The sequence below is a fragment of the Podarcis tiliguerta genome (genome assembly GCF_965153285.1).
Source record: "Podarcis tiliguerta genome assembly, chromosome: 2".
Classification (NCBI taxonomy): Eukaryota; Metazoa; Chordata; class Lepidosauria; order Squamata; family Lacertidae; genus Podarcis; species Podarcis tiliguerta.
In genome coordinates, this window is record NC_139535.1 from 22,605,506 (window position 1) to 22,625,652 (window position 20,147).

The 20,147-nt window shown below is 44.2% G+C and overlaps 1 protein-coding gene across 5 annotated transcripts in view; it reads right to left on the minus strand.

Moving 5' to 3' along the window:
• The window catches only part of FHIT (fragile histidine triad diadenosine triphosphatase), a 1,035,351-nt gene that overhangs the window by 687,197 nt on the left and 328,007 nt on the right, over positions 1-20,147 (minus strand). Inside the window, exon 1 of one of the 5 annotated variants that reach the window (XM_083426852.1) lies at positions 10,302-10,320. The exons of the other annotated variants lie outside the window; for them this stretch is intronic. The gene's annotated coding sequence lies outside the window, so the exon portion shown is untranslated. Of the gene's footprint in view, positions 1-10,301; positions 10,321-20,147 lie in introns of those variants that run through there. 5 annotated transcript variants of the gene reach the window in all.

The window sequence follows — 20,147 nt, forward strand, 5'->3', positions numbered from 1 at the left end:
TAGGCACCATCTATGCGGAGCCATGGGGGCCTGGGCACCCACAAATTTCCAGTGAAGGGGCCGGCCCCTCCACCCAAAAAAATTCTACTCTGCATCACACACATGCCGTGGGGTATGCACATATCAGCACGCTTCCGAGACATGTGTGAGCGATGTCAGCGATGTGTTAGCATGCAGAACAAGGACAAATGCTGTGTTTAAGGATAGACGTTTTCCTCTGACAAGCACACAAGTCTTTGTAAGATCATCTAGAGTTGTGCCAAGGCCATATGGCACTTTATCAATAGATGTTTCCTTTCGATGATTATTTTTGCACGTGCATCACTCTGTGAGACACTGCGTACACACCAATGTTTCATCTTCCGAAAGGACAAGCCTAACTACTTTTTGAAAGTTTAATTAGGAGTAAAAGCAAATTTATGTAGTAATAATAAGACATTGTCAGCAAGTAATAAAGACATAAACCTACCATGCATTATCAGCACTTAGGAAAGATAATCTTTCCAATATCACTTACAAAATGCCTAAAGAAACTCTCACACTGTAATGTACGTCATCTCGGAAGATTCTATTTGCTACACCAAGATTGTATTTAACTACTCATTTGGTGGGTAATTCAGAAAATGTCACTTTCATGTTCTTTTTCTTCCTTTCTGGCACATAAGCAAAGTTTGCAGTATATCCTAAAATAATTGTATTTGCCCTTAGCAAACATGCTATTTGAGCTTTCAAAGAATACATAGATATAGGCTGATAAAAAATTACTCCCGCTCAAAATGCATTGACAGATTTCTACAGAAGCTTCTTCAAGTTAAGAAAAGGCTTATTTAAATCTATTTAAATGTTCTAATGTGCAGTGCAGTGCTGTATTATGAAACTTCTACAATAGAAAGATTATATAAAATTACAAAAATGGCAATCAACTCACAGGAGAACTGCATCTCCCATAGTTTTTGGGGAGCCTTTTGCCCTAACGCAGAACAACCAGGAGACAAAGAGGGATGAATATGACAGGCCTCTTTCATTCTTCTCCCTCTGTGCACGCAGTTTCTTTTCTGCCTCCACCATGTGCCAGGCAAGGGAAAGGGGCATTGAGGGCTGGGCTTGGTGAGAATAGGCAGGTTCTTCTCTGGCTTAGATTTTAACCTGAGGGGGAGAATAATTTGGGGGGCTTGTAAACCCTACCTCTTCATGAGTCCCTGAAACTTCTATCTAAGCCTAAACTCTGAGTACTTTGCCAGCCATCTCAGTTCCCTGCCTCAGTGTAACTGCTTTGTCTAAACTACGCCTTCCAGTAATCTGTTTAGCAGCTTTAGATTTTTAATGCTAATTACACTCTGATGTGTTATGATGGGATCTCTTGACTGCCTATAAGGACAGCATGAAGTCTGTTTAAAATATTGTTATTAGGGCTTATTAGTCACTTTTGTTTATGAAATATAAAGTCTCAAAGAGACTTGCAATATAACATTATTCAGGTGACTCACCTTCATGTTGCCTTCCTACAAAATTTCTCTCTCCCTCCTTCTCCCAAGTTTCACTTTACTTTGCAAGGAAAACCTCTCCATAGCTGTGTCTCTCAGCCTGGCTTGCCTGCTGGCTTTCAAAAACATCAACAGCTTCCAGTCCTGTAAGACTCAGGACTGCAGCCACTTTCTGTTCATCTCTGAATCAAAGACTATTGTGAAGAAGTTAGCAAGCCGCAGAGATGAAGCACTTAAAGATTCCATAGAAATCTAAAGCTCTCATGTACTGTGATGCTTCAGCATCTTGAGAGGACAAATAAAGCTGAGAAATATAAGAAGTTAGCAGATTGATGACGAGAAGGGAGATAAGCAGACGGTTTGATTTGAAGCCGCACTTGGTACTTTAATCCTGGCACCATGTCATGTTCTGCTTAATTCATATTCCTTAAACCGAGGGGCAATCTTCAAATAAAACTAGGTTTATTCTAAGAAGAAGCATCTGTTGTGAACCACCTTAACCCTCCCTGTCTCTGCCTGCTAGGACCAACTAGAACGAGCTCTGAGTGTCAGCATAAAGTGTGCTTCATAAATGGGATGCTTACATTCTCAACAACAACAAAGCGTATCCCTTTTTGTGAAGAATGCAAGAAAGGGAAGGCATGCCCTGTTTCACCTCTTGAAGCAAAATGGGAAGTGTAGCCCTGGCCTGCTGCCATCATACCTGTCGCCACACACTCTGCCGCTGCTGCATGCCCTGCCGCATCTGCAGCTGGCAAAGAAGCGTCACTGCCATCAGAACCAATTTCGAGTTAGAACACGCCATTTGGGGGCAAAATCCAGGGCTTTGTTTTTCAGCTGGAAATCAAGGAACTCTGTTCCGGCACCCCTCCAGTGGGATAAGAGAACAAGGGAAGCGTTCATGGTGAGTTCCGGCACCCCTTTTTCTAGAAAAATAGCACTGGAGAAATCCCACCCCAAATGGACATGATCGCACCCCAAAATGGCGGAAAAGGAAGTGTTGCTTCTTCACTGCTGGCAGCAGAGGTGGGACACCCACGGGAGTGCTAACCTGGGGGCTTCTGCCGCCTGAGGCAGTGCTCTCACCTTGCATAATGGCTGGGCCGGCCCTGCTGCAATGAATTCTAAAAACAGCCACAGAAAAGGGCACGTCAGCCCCTGGTGTTAAAGGCAGAAGCTCTCTGTCATTCAGTTGACATGTTGAATGACATGTGAGGAGAGCCAAGCTAGCTAGCCTCAGTGTCATGTGTACATCACTAGCGCCCTTCCCCACACTAATGCTTGTCAAGGGGAAGCCTTCAGACATGGAACTATGAACATGCAGTTGGTGGGGATGAGGGTGGACAGGTGTTGTGAGATGGAGGGGGTAGGTAGTGTGGCCTCACTTTCCTCTTACGTGTTACGAACATAGGAAGCCACCTTATACTGAGTGACACCATTGGTGCATCTTGCTCAGTATCATCTGCACTGATTGGCTATGGCTCTCCAGGACTTCAGACAAGGCTTCTCTCCCAACGCTACCTGGAGATGCCTGGATTCAAAACTGCGACCCTCTGCATGCAAAGTAGCTGCTCTGCCACAAAGCTATGACCCTCCAATCAACACAACCCAAAACAGATGACGTCCTTTCCCAAAAGTACACTTGAGGGTGCAGGAGAAGAGTTTAGAAGGCTTTGCAATGACTTCAAACAATGGCCTTAGAATTTATCTTTTTCCCCACCACCCTATAATATTATCACAAATCTAAATATCGCCTTCAGCCTAAGGGTCCAAGGAGCCAACGAAAACCAACGATATTTTTACATCGGGGTGACACATGAAACTTATCCACAGAGGCCAAATAATTTTTTATGTTCTCCATGGGGTGCCTTAGCAACAAAACTACAGAAGGAGTCAATAACTTCCACTTCACTTGAATAAAACATAGTTCAGGATGGAAAGCAAGAGAAAGAAGATCAAGGCACATCAAAGGAAATCACGAAGCTCCACACCAGAGTTAACATGACACTCACAAGGTAGACAGAAAGACTCTTTAATGTTACAAGCCGTTACTTCAGAGGCATACGTAAACGAAACGTATGTTCACTCTCCATGCAGCGAGCCCAGAAATCTTGGGGGGGGTGGAGAAAAGTGGCCACACACCACTGAATCTTTCCCCCTCCCCTGCACCCCCCATTCATTAAAACGAATGGAAACGAAAGACAAGGTTATCGTCTTGGAGTGCATTCACATGACCACCATAGAGCTCAGTGAAGTTGTTCCCAACACCCAACATGTTTCCCAGTGAAGTTGTTCCCAACACCCAACATGTTTCCCAGTTCTTCCCCTCCCCAGCTGTTCACATCAGCACAGCTTCATTTATGTCAGATTCGTTTCTGTTTGTGTATACACTAGTGGGGCATTGACAGGGGTGGCAATGCCTTTACCCTATGCAAAGGTGTTCACACCTTGGCTAGAGAAAATTAGGAATGGCCCAAGGACTCCAATTGCCGCGAAGCTAGTTTGAATGACACTTTAATTCCAAAAACCAAGTTACTTTCTCTGTACAACTTTATTGTACATTGCCGTTTTCTATCTATATTTGGGGCGCGGGGGGTCCCTTATTATTCCTTCTGTTTTGTCTGTTTTTCTGGGGGGGACCTATCTATCTATCTATCTATCTATCTATCTATCTATCTATCTGTCTGTCTATCTATCGATCTATTTTAGCTTATTAAGCCAGGAACAATAAATCCAAAAAGGCCCATAATGTCATTCACAAGGCCTTACTTTTATTCATAAAGAGAAGATGAGCTGTGGTGCTTTAATTCCTTGCATTTTCACCATTCTTTTCCTCCGGAGTTCTTCCAGTGCATTGTGTACAACCACAAATGCAATAATGCTTGCATGCAAAACTCCATGTAACGCATGCTTGCATATACACATTTTGTCAACATCACTGTAAATGATGCCGTCCCCCATCTTACATAATAGGTAACCATTTTGCTCTTAATTTCACCGATGAGCGCTCCTTCTCATGCTCTCTGTTTCAGTTGCATTAACAAACGAGTTTAAATTAGTCCATGTTGCCTAGTATCAATCTTGATTAATTGGTTCTTATCTTAACAGATGTTAAGGCTAACTCCAGACTGCCTTGCACGAAGTGCATCCGTAGTATGTAGTCCTCTGGCTATCCAGCAAGTTCCCTGCATAAAGGCTTGTCTAAAATGATCAGATATCAGAAAAGGCCAATGGCCCTTGAATGGAGGAAATGACAGGGAGTTTGCTTCTAGGGTTCTTCTGCTGCATGTTCAAAGCACAGAACTCTCATTCATGAGACTGAGCACTTCCCGAATTAAACAAAGGAAAGGGAAATGCCTCTCTCTCAAGATGCCTTGAGATTTTGTGTTTCTGTGGTTCTAAAAGTGCATCTATCCAGCATTGCTCTGGTAACCACTTTGCTAAGGAGCAGAAGAATCAAGAGCTCGCCTCTTAACACAGGTATTTCAGAAATGGTTCTTTGTGGACATTATTATGTCTAAAAAAAGAAAAGGAGGGGGGGAATGACAGGTATTCTTTATGGGAGATGAGAGGCCTGATGGCTTTGGCAAGGTTTTATTAACATGCTAAATTAAACTCCCCTGTTAACACGGGCTGTTTGAAACTGAACAGACGCAAGATTATTGAGGCTTTACAATGAGGGAGCAGCACTTTTAATTCTGTGCATTATCCACAGACAACATCAACATCACCATGGCAACTGCACAGCCATACCATGCGAAGCGTGAATGCGCCTATCGCCAAACATGAACTTTGCGGAAAGCACTGAGCCTGACAAAAAGGCACCACACACTCCGGTGGCCGTAGACTCTTCCCCAGACCTGGTGCAAAAGGAGGCCAGTGCTTTTGCAGGCTGCTTGAGATCTGGTAGGAAGGCATCTGCCAATGAGAAACATTAGGTGAAGCTGACCAAGCCCCCTAAGTGGGAAGAAGGTTGTGGCAGCGCAGGAGAGAGGACTGAGGCTGTAGTTGGGGGTTCCTGTGGTTCTGGAGCCACAAACTGGCAAGAAGCTGGGACAACTCAAGAGATAAACATATCTGAGAGCCAAATTAGACATTATATCAAAGGTCTCGTCCATTTAACTTGCACATTGAAAAAAAAAATGCAGCTGGCATCAGATGGGGTGTGTGTGTGTGCTGATTATCTGGATCAAAGCAGATTTGGAAGGAAATTTATTATTATTAGTAGTAGTAGTAGTAGTATTGCCCCGCCCATCTGGCTGTGTTTCCCCAGCCACTCTGGGTGGCTTACAAAATATCTGAAAATGTAATAAAAACATCAATCCTTAAAGACTTCCCTAAACAAGGCTGCTTTCAGATGTCTTCTAAAAGTCAGATGGTTGTCTATTTCCTTGACATCTGACGGGAGGGTGATCCACGAGGAGGGCACCACTACTGAGAAGGGCCTCTGCCTAGTTCCCTGTAACTTTGCTTCTCGCAGGGAGGGAACCAGCAGAAGACCCTCGGAGCTGGACCTCAGTGTCCAGGCAGAATGATGAGGGTGGAGACGCTCCTTCAGGTATACTGGGCCAAGGCCATATTGGGCTTTAAAGGTCGTATTTTCTTCCCCTCCTTTGGATCAAGAGGAAAATCCCTCTTATGAAGCTAGTATTTGCCTGTTGGCTGTGCAGGCTCGGGCTGAGGTGAATTGTTGGAGTCCAACAACACCACAATTTAGCTGCCCCTGCTTTAGAGGGAATATATTTGGACTGAACAGGCAGGTGATCTATTTGTTTTCTCAGCAAATCCCTTTCCCTCTCACACAGCTCCTTGGCTCTCATAATAATTTGTCTTGGAGGTACTAATTATGCACATGCACATAACCACTGCACATAATTTATTCTGACCACAGATTATGAATTTCTCTTAGCACAATATCAAAGACGCTGCTTTCAGCAAGAAGTGTGCTTCCTTGATAATCTCTGTCAAACCACCAGGCTGTCAATGGCAACAGGTCCGCCTATCACCTGAAAACAGCATCATTCATTGGAAGCGAGTCACATCAAAGCCACCTTTGGGATGTATACCCTTAGCTGATTTTGTGCCCCGGTTCTCGGTGAAGTCTGAATGTTTACAAGGGCAATTTGAGTCTTCTAGGAATACAGCAAACTGCCTCATGCCAGGCCAATCATTTTGTTAATCCAGTCCAGTATTGCTTACTCCGACTGGCAACAATTATCCAGGTCTTAGGCAGAGGCTTTTCTTGGCACCTGCTATCCCAGCCTTCCTCCAGAAACTTCAAGGCAGTTAACTGCAAAGATAAATCTCCAAATGAACCATTTAAAATACCCATTGCAGCCTTACTCTAAAACAGCAGCAGGAAATGACAGGGTATAACAAAAGTTGCTATAACGATGACACACCATTGAACGCACCGCACCAGTTTCACCTACTAAGAAATACTTTTCTTAATAAGGTAAACTCAAAGCAACCCCCCCCCAAAGTTCAAAAGACACAGTAAAACAGCCCAAATCACCTATTTATGGCCCACCAGGCTGAACACAGGGGGACGCGGGTGGCGCTGTGGGTTAAACCACAGAGCCTAGGACTTGCTGATCAGAAGGTCGGTGGTTCGAATCCCCGTGACGGGGTGAGCTCCCGTTGCTCGGTCCCTGCTCCTGCCAACCTAGCAGTTTGAAAGCACGTCAAAGTATAAGTAGATAAATAGGTACCGCTCCGGCGGGAAGGTAAATGGCGTTTCCGTGCACTGCTCTGGTTCGCCAGAAGTGGCTTAGTCATGCTGGCCACATGACCTGGAAGCTGTCTGCGGACAAACACAGGCTCCCTCGGCCAATAAAGCGAGTTGAGCGCCGCAACCCCAGAGTCGGTCACGACTGGACGTAATGGTCAGGGGTCCCTTTACTTTTTAAGCTGAACACAGGATATATATATAGTGCCCTCTGTGAGCCTGAAACATCCTGTTTTCACTGCATTGCCTGCAAAAAAAGAGGAACCCCAATAATTCATGGCTGATGGGACTGTGTTTGGCTTGGGGGGAAGACATTGTGCTTAGATTTGGCTTAGGCCCTGCTCCGACTCCTCTCCAGCCTAGGCTCCTGAAGAGACATCCAGGAGAGCTGATCTGTACCACGCTTGTGGAACAAGACTCAGCCCACAAGCAAATTTGCTGCTGGGAATCTGCCTGGCAAGCAGCTTAAGACACTGTTGGTGCCAGTCTCTCGAGCTGCCAAAGCCATTGACAAGAAGCCCTCAGGATAGCACACCTATTTTAGCACAATAAGCATTGCATCCTCCTGGGCTGCGTTCCAGCTCTTTAGCTAAGATAAATTTCTGCTGCTTCCTCTGTGAGCCGTTCTAAAGCCAGTTTCTCCCCCTCCCTTGCAGATAAGCGGCAAATTTGCTTCTAAGCCCCCCCCCCCCCAAGGAAACCCCCATCCTTCCCCTTGCAAGATTTATATGAAATATGCTGAGCCACACTTCCACGGGCCGTTTAATGCTTCTCCCTTCAAACAAAAATTACACTCTGTCACAGGATTGTTCGTTACTTCTGAAGTGGGAGAGCAGCTTCGGTAAAAGCAACTTCAGCTTAGAGGTCCCCAGCGGTCCTGAGCGTTTCCTGTGCTTTGTCATTTGGTGTTATTCCAAGCAAACATACAAGGTCACTTGCTGGCTATGCAAAAAAAAGGGGGGGCTGAGAAACCAAGAGTTTTGACTTTCCTCAAGGATGCCCCTGTTTATCCAGCCCACTTATCAGATACCTAGAGAAGAGGTAGAAAAGACCTGGAGGAGGAGACTAGCCATTTTTCCATAGATGGGATGACTGGATTTTCCCCAAAGACAAGACTATTGTCTATTAGCAGATGATGGTGAGAATGAGAGGAATTCTCATCACAAAAAAGAAAATTGCTGCACTCTTCACACACACACACACACACACACACACACAGTGTTCATATATTCATGTTATTAGCTTCCTGGTGTATAACATTCTTCCCCACTTATTCCTGAGAGCCAGTGTGATGTAGTGGTTAAGAGCGGTAGTCTCGTAATCTGGGGAACCGGGTTCACGTCTCCGCTCCTCCACATGCAGCTGCTGGGTGACCTTGGGCCAGTCACACTTCTCTGAAGTCTCTCAGCCCCACTCACCTCACAGAGTGTTTGTTGTGGGGGAGGAAGGGAAAGGAGAATGTTAGCCGCTTTGAGACTCCTTAAAGGGAGTGAAAGGCGAGATATCAAATCCAAACTCTTCTTCTTCTTCTTCTGATGCAAATCTTCACTCACTCCTTTTCCCATGGTGGGGAGGAAGGCACCTTTTGTGGTTCACCTCAGGTGCAAAAATGTCTTGAGTTCGTCCTGGGTAACAGGAAGCAGTGGCTTCAGATAGGAGAGTCCCAAAAAGGCACCATTTTATCACCACCAACCTCTGTGTGCGATGGAGGAGGAGGAGCTCCAGTGCTGAACAGAGTCGCAATTCTACGTTTTTCCTTAATATCTAAGGCCAGCATGGTTAGCTGCTATCCACACCAGGATTTGCAGAATTCACTTGCAACATGTGGGTGTCGAGGAAGCCTCCCATCTGAAAAGACCCTAACTTGTCGCATGTCTAGAACTTATCCATTTGATCGTGAAATCTTGCTTCCCTGGTAGGAAATTTGAGGAACCAGATTCTTTTGAGGGAGCAGCAAAAACCTGCAGAGGAACCAAGCTGTTTGCTTGGCTTTGACCTAGCAACTGAGCTCTTGGATGCTTAATTACTAGTAGCAATGTGCAAAACAAAAAACAAAACTGCTGAGGTTAAATTAACCAAAAACAAATGACAAAGTAGATTTATCTGCTGGAAGAGGTGCAATTTAAAAACGGACGCGGCAAACACAAGGCAGGTCTGAATCATGCGTAAGTTCTCTGTGCGCTCGCATGCATTTGTGTGTTTAATAACAGAATTAGTGTGTTGTGTTCCAGTCACTTTATTTAAGCATCAAGAAAGTTCTCCCCGACTTCAGTACTTTCTTCCCCTTTTCAGTCATCAGCAAGTACCAATCACTTCTCTGGGCATCTATACAAGAAGCTGTCCTGAAATGACTAAGGTTTGAGAATTTGCCCTAACCGACAACAAAGTGGTCTGCCCTTGAGTAGATCACTCTTGAATCATAGAGCCTATCTAAAAATCCAGAGTATTTTCTATTTTCTTTTACTTTTTTGCTCTCAGTAGTACAATAAAGCTATATAAACACACAGAAGCAGGCCTGTTTCACTCCCATTCCTGGGTAAGCATCTCTATCATGTTCCACTTGTGACATAAAACTACATCCACTACTAATCCCCTTGTAATTTGCTCAAATTAATTCATTGTCTATTTCCTGCCTAATCAACTCCTACTTAGTGCCAAGTGTTAAGTACTGCAGTAAAACATCACCTTCATTCCGTCGCTGTACATTTACGACAGATATCATGTGACTTCCCACCACACTGTCACAACTCTTCCAGTTGCAGAGACTGAAAAGCAGCCACAACGACGTCTCGGCCGTGTCAGCGGCAAAGGTCAAGCTTTCGAGATTTGGAGCTCCTTATGCAGAGTGCGTACCTTGGCAGCAATCGCCAGCTGTAGCTGTTCACGTAATAATAGAGAGAACGAGGCAAAAAACGAAGGATTGAGAAAGTACTGTTCTGTGGATGGTAGAAAATAATGTAGAATATCACCCCCCCCCTTGCCCTATGCAGTGACCGCTAATATGTCACAGTATTATTATTATTATTATTATTATTATTATTATTATTATTATTATTATATAGAATTCTCCTGAGTTTTCAAAAGCTTACTTTTCAGAGGGCTGGGGTGGTGTGGAATGCTTCCCCAAATCCCTCGGTGTGTGTTTCTTCACTCTTTTTGCTGCTATTGCTGCATATGCAGTCACTCTCCCCACTGCTTAGTATTATTAGTATTGCTTCCTGTTTCTGTTTTCACTCTGAGTTGTTTTCCGGAGAGGCACCGGAGTGAGTTTCCTTCCTGGAAAGAGCACCAGGGGGACGGGGACTGCCAAGCAGCAGTGGAGAAAGGATGCTAGCACTGTAGGTAGGATGTAATCCATACTTGTTTGCAGTAGGGATGGGGGGAGAATTTTGGTTCAGTTCATTTTAATGAGAACCAACCTAATCGGCACTTCCCAGGACAGTGCAGAATCCAAAGTGATGCATTCTTTGAAATTCACCCTTCTCTGAATTTTGCAAGTGTGTGTGTGTGTGTGTGTGTGTGTATGTAAGGAGTTGGTAAAAATAACACTAGACAAGAGTTTCAAAAAGCATGGGGGAAATGCAGAGAATACTTCACAAAACAGTGCCCTAAAATACATACCTGGACTTGTTTCGATTAATGTCTGCAGAAGACTTTGTGGATATTTAAGTTATAATTAGAAAAATCTTAATAATTATTCATAAAGGAAACAGTTTATAAGAAGTAAATAAGGAAGCCAGATACAGGATAAAGGAAGTCTTTTATTTGGTTGTTTTTATTGTTGTATGTTATGCTCACTGTATGTTATGTTCATGTTTAATGAGGGTGGATTTGTGTACTGGGGGTGGGGGGGTTATGTTATAAATAAAATTCCAATAAAAATTTTAAAAAATAAAAAAATAAAAATGCTTTCTTGCAAAAGGTGCATATACTAATAAAGATGTCTATATTAGGAGCAATGTGCACTAAAAAGCAAAAATGTATGTTTAATTTTAACGAGGACTGTTTTTAAAAAATTAAAATAAAATAATTGCCAGCTGATGCAGAAATGTGGATTGGGAAAAGGAGAAACTGAGGGAAACCCAAACTGATGCATTTGCTGATTCCTAGTTTGCACCACCCCAATTACTGAACCTGTCCCCAATTTGTCTGTGAATTGAATGGGAGGGGGGAATTGGGGGGGGGGAGTCAACCGTAACATGGATTAATTCTTTGGTCATCAAGGTGAGCCGTGTTTTTCAAACAGAATGTAATGAGGCTTAAATCCCCAAACAACTATTTGCTTCTCAGCAGGATTTAACATGAACAGGGATTTCCTTTGCTGGTAAAATCTGGCTTTGGTACAAGGGTGGAGAGAGCAGGCCATTCATCTGAAAGCGTGTGCAGGGCACCCACCTGAGGTTCGACTCTAGGACTCCTCGTGTAACCTTTTGTTGCTAAACTAGGATAGAGGAGAGAAGCCTTCAGCAATCACAGCGGGTCCATTGAGCAGACATTGTTTTAGTGATGACGGAGCGGCTCCTTTTCCTATCCATCAATAGAAACTTCCTTCAGCTACCGAATCTCGCTCAAACAGGTAGTTCTCTCTTGGAAGCTTCTCTGTACGCTTTCATTCTCAGAGGGCGCAAGGGGAGATAACAAAAGCAGTACCCTGAAGCAAAACTGCCTGGCTACAGTCAGAAAAATGGCCTCAGGTTACTCTGCAGCTCTTCTTCCTTCTCCCAGGAACAGCACATCTTGCTTTCATTGTTGCGGGGGGAAAGCTGCACTTCTGTTGAATATACGGGGCTGTTTGTTCACCACGGTAATTAGGCATCTCTTACAACTAGGACAACTGCAACTTCCCCCCATAATCCATACACAGCATGCTGGAAAGAATATTTTCTCTCCAGTTAGGTGGCTATTTTGAGTGCAATATTTATCAGCACTGGGAAGCGAAAGGAACATGTAACAAAACACTCTTAAAACATCCATCGAACAAAACTGTGGGTGTTCCTAATCGCCCTGGTGTGAAATATTCTAAACTTTAAGGTCGGCCATAGATTAATGTTGCACAATGGAGGCCTCTTTATGCAGGGCCGCCTTGAGCTTATGCATCGCTTGGGAGTGGATCTTCAGGACCACAGAATGCATATTGCACGCAGTTTTAAAGGTATCAGTGTCAGAACAGCACTTTCAGGTAAACACCCTCACTTACATGAACTCATACATGGACTTCCTAACAGCAACCTCTTCATAATATCTGAATATTGATGAAAAGCGAGATAATGGCTTGCATAATGAGAGGCACAAATACAAGATGGGTGACACCTGGCTTGAGAGCAGTACATGTGAAAAGGATCTAGGAGTCTTGGTTGACCACAAACTTGACATGAGCCAACAGTGTGACGCGGCAGCTAAAAAAGCCAATGCAATTCTGGGCTGCATCAATAGGAGTATAACATCTAGATCAAGAGAAGTAATAGTGCCACTGTATTCTGCTCTGGTCAGACCTCACCTGGAGTACTGTGTCCAGTTCTGGGCACCACAGTTCAAGAAGGACACTGACAAACTGAAACATGTCCAGAGGGAGGACAACCAAAATGGTCAAAGGCCTGGAAACGATGCCTTATGAGGAACGGCTAAGGGAGCTGGGCATGTTTAGCCTGGAGAAGAGGAGGTTATGATAGCCATGTTCAAATATATAAAAGGATGTCACATAGAGGAGGGAGAAAGGTTGTTTTCTGCTGCTCCAGAGAAGCGGACACGGAGCAATGGATCCAAACTACAAGAAAGAAGATTCCACCTAAACATTAGGAAGAACTTCCTGACAGTAAGAGCTGTTTGACAGTGGAATTTGCTGCCAAGGAGTGTGGTGGAGTCTCCTTCTTTGGAGGTCTTTAAGCAGAGGCTTGACAACCATATGTCAGGAGTGCTCTGATGGTGTTTCCTGCTTGGCAGGGGGTTGGACTCGATGGCCCTCGTGGTCTCTTCCAACTCTATGATTCTATGATAAAGCCACCTAAGTAATTCTGTGGCTGAAGTTATTTCCCCCAGTTTTCTCTATTAAATTTGCAGGCCGCCCTTTGTGCCTCAGTTTTTGAACATTTCGGAACTCGAAACGGTCTTGAAACCGAGGTACAACTCTATAGACAGATAGGGAAAGATCCCTTGAGGTCCCTGTAGATCTCCAGTAGTGGAGCCTGACACTTGTTTGGGGGCTGTAATACTACATGCAGCTTGGGTCTCCAGTGTGGCAACCATGTGGTTTTCATCTGGCACACATTAAGCCTCTGATTCCCACCCACCCATTTGGTCACAAGGCAGTGAGCATGGCGTCCTTTTTTCCTACCCCAATAATTACCTAGACCTGAAGGGAGGAAGTTGGAATATGCTCCTTTTCTTTCAACTCTGTGTTTTTCAAGGCTCATCATTAATTCTACTGTTCTACGTTACGTTACATCATGCCTTCTCACATGAATGCCATTCTGCAAACATCTGCTACACTGTTGCTTGTGCCCCCCCCCCCCATCCTGCATGGAGTGACCGGTTTATCTTGAATTGGTGTGACTCAGCGGAAGCTGTTCAACTTCTGAGGCATGTTTGAAAACAGAAGCATTTACTCCCGGGTTTACGGCGTTCGAGTTCCGAAACGTTTGCCAACAGAGACGTTCGAAAACTGAGGTACCACTGTAACACTATACTAAGAAATTCACCAGCTCACATGGAAGATAACCCATCTGAGTGTTACCATATCAAGAGAGCAGGCAATGCTGTTTTGTTAATCTAGCAGCTCGTATTTTTCACCTGTCACTGTTTGCTATCCGTGTTTCTCACCCACTTACTTACTATTTTTATGCTCCATGCCATGAGGATACAAGATTTTTTTTAAAATAATTTTTTTAGAAGAGACAGAAATACCTGTTTCAGAAGTAACGGTCACTGACAAATATAATGGGCCTGATAAATCACTCTCACACCAATTCAAGACAAATCGGTCACTCCATGCAGGATGGGAGGGGGGCACAAGCAACAGTGTAGCAGATGTTTGCAGGATGGCATTCATGTGAGAAGGCATGATGTAACATAACGGGCAGGGATGCACAAATCTACCAATTTCAGTTTCTCACGGCTTCTCATTTTTGCAATCTTCAGTTCAGCTGTCAACACTTTCACCTCAGTTTGCAATTTTATTTTATTTTTTAAAAAAGGAAAAGTCTGCTTGAAAATTCATATTCCCCTTTAATGCACATTTCTCCTCATATACAGACCCTTGCATGCAATTTTGCCTCATATTCACATTTTTGCAAAGCGACTTTGCCTAATAAAATGCACTTCTGTTTGCTATTTTCATGAATATGTGACTTTATATGCACACTTTACTCTAGCATATGCATTTTTGTATGCATTTCTTGGCTGGGGAACTGCATTGAAAAATTCAGACACATGCAGATTTTGAAGAATGGCTGTGTTCCGGTTTGTGCATTGCTTCAGAAAGTGTGAATTAGGTAGGTTCACCTTCTGAAGAGGAATATTAAGACTAAAGGGGAACCTGCAGTTCCATGGAGGAAAAACCTGTGCAGCAGACCTGTGAAAAAAATGGACCCATTTAAATTTCATACAACAGCATTTTCCCACACTTGTTCCTCGCACCCTATCTTCAGAATTATTGTCTTTCTTAACTAAACACATCCAGCATTTCTGTTGATACTGCTCTAGGAGATGCTGTGAAAAAGGGGCTTTGGTCTCTGCGCCCGGTTGGTTCTTACAGTCACCCAGACCCTGAAATAAATGCAGATTGTTTGGTTTAATTCTGGAGGAGTCAGATCAACGTGGACTTGGCTGGCTGGCTGGCTGGCTACAACACGCCTGAAAAGCCGATATCATTCTTTCAGATCCCAGACTCCTCTTCTCCCTGGATTTAGTTGGAACATAGTGACAGAAAAACATCTCTGTCTCTCACACAACTTTTTTCTTCAAAGGCTCACAAAAGTTGTGTGAGAGACAGAGATATCTCTGTGTCATTCACTATGTTCAGACTGAATCCAGGGAGGAGGGGAGTGGGATTTGACAGAAAGATACAGTGGAACCTCAGTTTTCGAGTGTCTCAGAAGCCAAACATTTCAGAAGCCGAACGCTGAAAACCCGGAAGTAAATGCTCTCGTTTTCGAACACACCTCAGATGTTGAATGGCTTCCGTTATGTGTTTTTCTTTTTTCTCAGTGGATTTTGCCAATTGCCCACTGCTCCTTGGTTTTTGAATGTTTTGGAAGTCAAATGGTCTTCCGGAATGGATAACATTCAAAAACCGAGGTTCCACTGTACCGACTTTTCCAGCTTGTAGTCAGCCAGCTGTGATAGTTGTAGTCAGCCAACTTATTGTAAACTGACAGCTAAGAAAGCGCTGCACACAAAGGGTGCTTGGAATTGCAACCCATGAGGATGCAAATAGGCGGTGGACTGCAACCGATCCCACTGGCCTTAAAATGTGCAGGCCTTAAAATGTCAGGAGTCCTGTAGAGAGACACTGTGGAGATGGTTGGACGCTGAGGAGAAATGTGGGGGTGATCGGGGAGCTGGATGACCCAGGAAAGAATGCTAGCGGGCTGGAGGGTGAGAAGCAGGGTCCCCAAGAGAAGTTTGACCCACAGGAGGCGGCCTGTGGGCTGGGAGGCAGATATCTAGATCCTGGGGAGGAGCTTAGTGGGCTGTCAAAAAGCACTCAGGCCCACTGGATGTATTAAGTCCAATATGCTGCCATATCAGGTACCGTATTTTTCTCTCTATAAAAGACGCGCACTTTCCCCTTTAAAAATTAAGGGGAAATGTGTGTGTGTCTTATGGAGCGAAGTTCCTGCTGCGCTCCGAAGGCTTGCGGATAGCCGCCTGAAGCCTGGAGAGTGAGAGGGGTCGGTGCACACCGATCCCTTTTGCTCTCCATGCTTCGCTGGAGAGGCACTGCACAGTTTTCCCTCTTTGCGCAGCGCCCCTTCAGCGAAGCGGGAGGAGAAATGGAAGGGGCTCTGTTTCTCCTGCTGCTTCGCTGAAGGGGCGCTGAGCAGAGGGGGAGAATTTTTTCCCCTCTAAAACAAGGTGCGTCCTATGGTCCGGTGCGTCCTACAGAGTGAAAAATATGGTGCCTTCCTATTTGACGCACCACACCTATACTTGCTAATACCATGGATGGATTTCAAAGTAGTGCTAAGGGGACTGCCAGCATCTTCCCCTTCTCCCCCTACAAGCTGTTCTGGGGTTATCCCGAACCCCTAGAACTCATTTCGGGGTGCATGGGAGGAGCAAAGGCAGGAAAAGCATTGTTGCTGTAGCAGGACTCATTTGCTGGCTCCCACTAGAGTAACTTTTTAGTTGAATCAGGTTCTGTTTTGGATACTATATGCTGGCTGAGTTAATACATGGGCCACCTGTGTCCTGAAAGTGTCACTGCTTTCAACATTAATGAGCAGTGACCAAACAGGCAAGGTGGAGGACTGGGTTTCTGTAGGGTAATTTGCATTTCAATATTAGTTTAAATTTCCACACTATACATGAATCGGTGATTAATGCTAATCCATTACTTACATTGCAATCTGCATTCATCATCATTATCACTAGTTATAATACCGCCTTCTTTTAAAGCAACTGTGCTCTCTCTCTCTCCCACCCCTTTTTTTCCAAATATAAGAACAGGCATAGGCAAACTCTGCCCTCCAGATGTTTTGGGACTACAACTCCCATCATCCCTAGCTAACAGGACCAGTGGTCAGGGATGGTGGGAGTTGTAGTCCCAAAACATCTGGAGGGCCGAGTTTGCCTATGCCTGGATAAGAATAAGCACCACTGAACGCAAGGCAAACATATATGTCTAGCCAGAAGTAAGTTAGTTGGACAAAATTTCCCACTAAAAATCAATAAAACTTAAGGCAAGACTAACTTGCCCAGTTGATCATAATGGGGCATAATTCTGACGAGTTCGAAAACAACCCGCTGGATTTGTGTGTTGTATCCAGAGGTTGCACAAGTGGAAACAGCTCGTGGAACTGACCCCATCTTCCCTTAACCCCCTTCACCCTGATCATGCTTTTCGGAAGTCACCGTTCAAATAGTGTGGAAAGGGGTGTTGCGTCCCACAGAGGTGCAGTAAGAGGTGAGAAGTTACCTGAAATTGGGCAGAGGCAGCACCACTTCACACAGCCCAGTGTGCAACATAGCACATACTGTCCAACGGGCTGGTGATCTAGGGAGGGTTTTGGTACAGAGGAAAGCAGTGAGGAGGATGGGTAGAAAAAGATCCCCCCAGTCTTCAAGTTTATAGAACTCATTGTGTAGGGCTCTCCTGTCACGCCCTGTCCTTTCTCTCTCCCCAAATTTAAAATCCTGATGTGATCTGATACAGGATAGTGGAGGAACTGCCGGATAAACAGTCATGTTCATTTAATCTCCTTCTATCACATATTCTGTCTGCTAGGCACTGTGTTACTCTTCTGAGACAGCTTCCAAACATGAAAGTGTGGTAGCTCAGTGGTAGAGCATCTTCTTTGGGTGTAGAAGGTTCAATCACCAGTATCTCCAGGTAGGGAGGAAATCCTGTCTGAAATCCCAGAGACTGGCTGCCAGTCAGAGTGCACAGTACTGAACCAGATAAACCAATGGTCTGGCTCAGTATAAGGAAGCTTCCTCCATTCCTATGACAAGGGTCAAAAGTTTCAGCTCTTAGGGAGGCCCTCTTGGCTATCACAGTTAACAAAACTGAAGAATTTTCTCCCACTTTGCTTTATTTTCTCAGTACAGTGGCACCTCGGGTTACATATGCTTCAGGTTACATATGCTTCAGGTTACAGACTCTGCTAACCCAGAAATAGTGCTTCAGGTTAAGAACTTTGCTTCAGGATGAGAACAGAAATTGTGCTCTGGTGTCGCGGCAGCAGCGGGAGGCCCCATTAGCTAAAGTGGTGCTTCAGGTTAAGAACAGTTTCAGGTTAAGAACGGACCTCCAGAACGAATTAAGTACTTAACCCGAGGTACCACTGTATAGGCAAGCCTCGGTTGTCGAACGTAATCCATTCCGGAAGACCGTTCGACTTCCGAAACGTTCAACAACCAAGGCGCGGCTTCCAATTGGTTGCAAGAGCTTCTTGCACCCAAGTGGAAGCCATGTCGGACATTCCGGTTCCGAAAAACATTAAAAAAACCGGAGATTTACCTCCGTTTTTTTGGCGTTCGGGAGATGAAAGGTTCGAAAATGGAGCCATTTGAGAACCAAGGTCTTACTGTAATGTGGCAATTCAAGCAAAACTGGGCAGATAAAAACCACGAATAAAGCAACACAGGTTTGATTGTTCTGTAATAAGAATAAAAGTTTATGGAGCACACGTGCCTTTAAAACAATTAAGCAAAGGAATAGCATTTTACAAGCTCACGAGCAAAGGCGGAAAAGAAAATCGGGAGGGAACAACCCACTGTTTGATGAAGCGGTCTGAAACACTCCAACATGTGAGCTCACTGACATAAATTGATTCGCTTTAACCTTCAGTATGTCTCTAGAAACCAAACGGTATTTCATAATTTATTATATAATCTATTAAAACAGTGAAAGGGGAAAAATCTCTGTCTCTCACTCGCTCCCTGGCCCAGAGGCTATTTCTAACTTTCAGTTCATTCTCAAGTGGACAAAATTGAGAATTGAAAATAAACAAGACTGAAGGCAATGTGTCTACATTTCCTGGCCATCTATCAGTTTCCTATCATCCACCCAAATTACTTTTAGGCATGACGGCTCTTCCACAGAAATAGAAAAAACCTAATTAATCCCCAGAGAGATGTACTAATAAGCACTTGGCCTTTCATCTCCAGTGGCCTTGATTGCAGCGTGTCCCTTGGTGAAATCCATCCAATCAGTGGGCATCATGCCACCCATCACCACATCTCCAAGTCTTAGTTCTCAGTGGAGTGAAGGTGCAAGTTAATTGGCGTTCACTCAAACGTCAGACCCCTTTGCTGGAATTGTGGACCATAAGTTAATGAAATTATGCACCAATTCAGAACCTGGCAGGTTTTCAAAATTAAATCTTGGAGATGCAAACTTTCACACGCTGTCAGACACAACTCGGCACGCTCTATATTTTCTCCATTTCAGAGAAAAGCAGAGAATGGTTGGGCTCTATGCAAAACTAACTGACCCAACTCTTGATGGTAAAAAAAAGATTTAAGAAGGTTGAGCCACCCTGCTCTAAAGTCCGCCGAACCTTTTGACATACAAGAGTAGTCACTGATGATCAATCTATTTTTCATCACTCATGTAATGCCAAAGATGTAAAATACTGTGTCATCGAGCATCTCTTTCATTTAAGAGAGAGAGAAGTCTTTACAAAGCTAAAAGAAGGTAAACAACCCTCCATGAAAGAAGGAATTCACCATGACAGAAACTGACTAAAGGGCAAAGTGGCAAACTGAGCTAGAGGGGCTATTTGCTTCCCACAATTTATTCTTTAATAACTTCTACTGTAATATTTCTGGGGCACATCAAAGGACAATAACAGGCTGATGCTGGTAATCCCTCTCACATATAAAAATTTTCATTACCGAGTGTTAAAGGCATCATTCTGTCTGAGAAATGGGAATTGATAGGGGGCTGCTTTTCTCCCCCCTATCCCGGGGAAACATCTAAGCCTTTTTCTCATGGTGACACTGAGTGCTCTCGCCAGAATTTGTTCTGAAGGCTGCAGATGTGCAATATGATGAAAAATCTCTTTGATAAATGGGGGGGGGAGAAGGGGGGAGGTTCAGTAGATCACTTTTCTGTATCAGGCACAGGAACTGCTTTCCATTCTAATTAACTTTAAATGCTTTTTTTGGTAAACACTTTTCTTTTCTTTTTACGAAGTTGTCAGGAACAATTTTGGCAAATAAGTCTTTTAAGACTTGATGCACTTTCCCTGTGTGTAACCAGAACGGGGGGG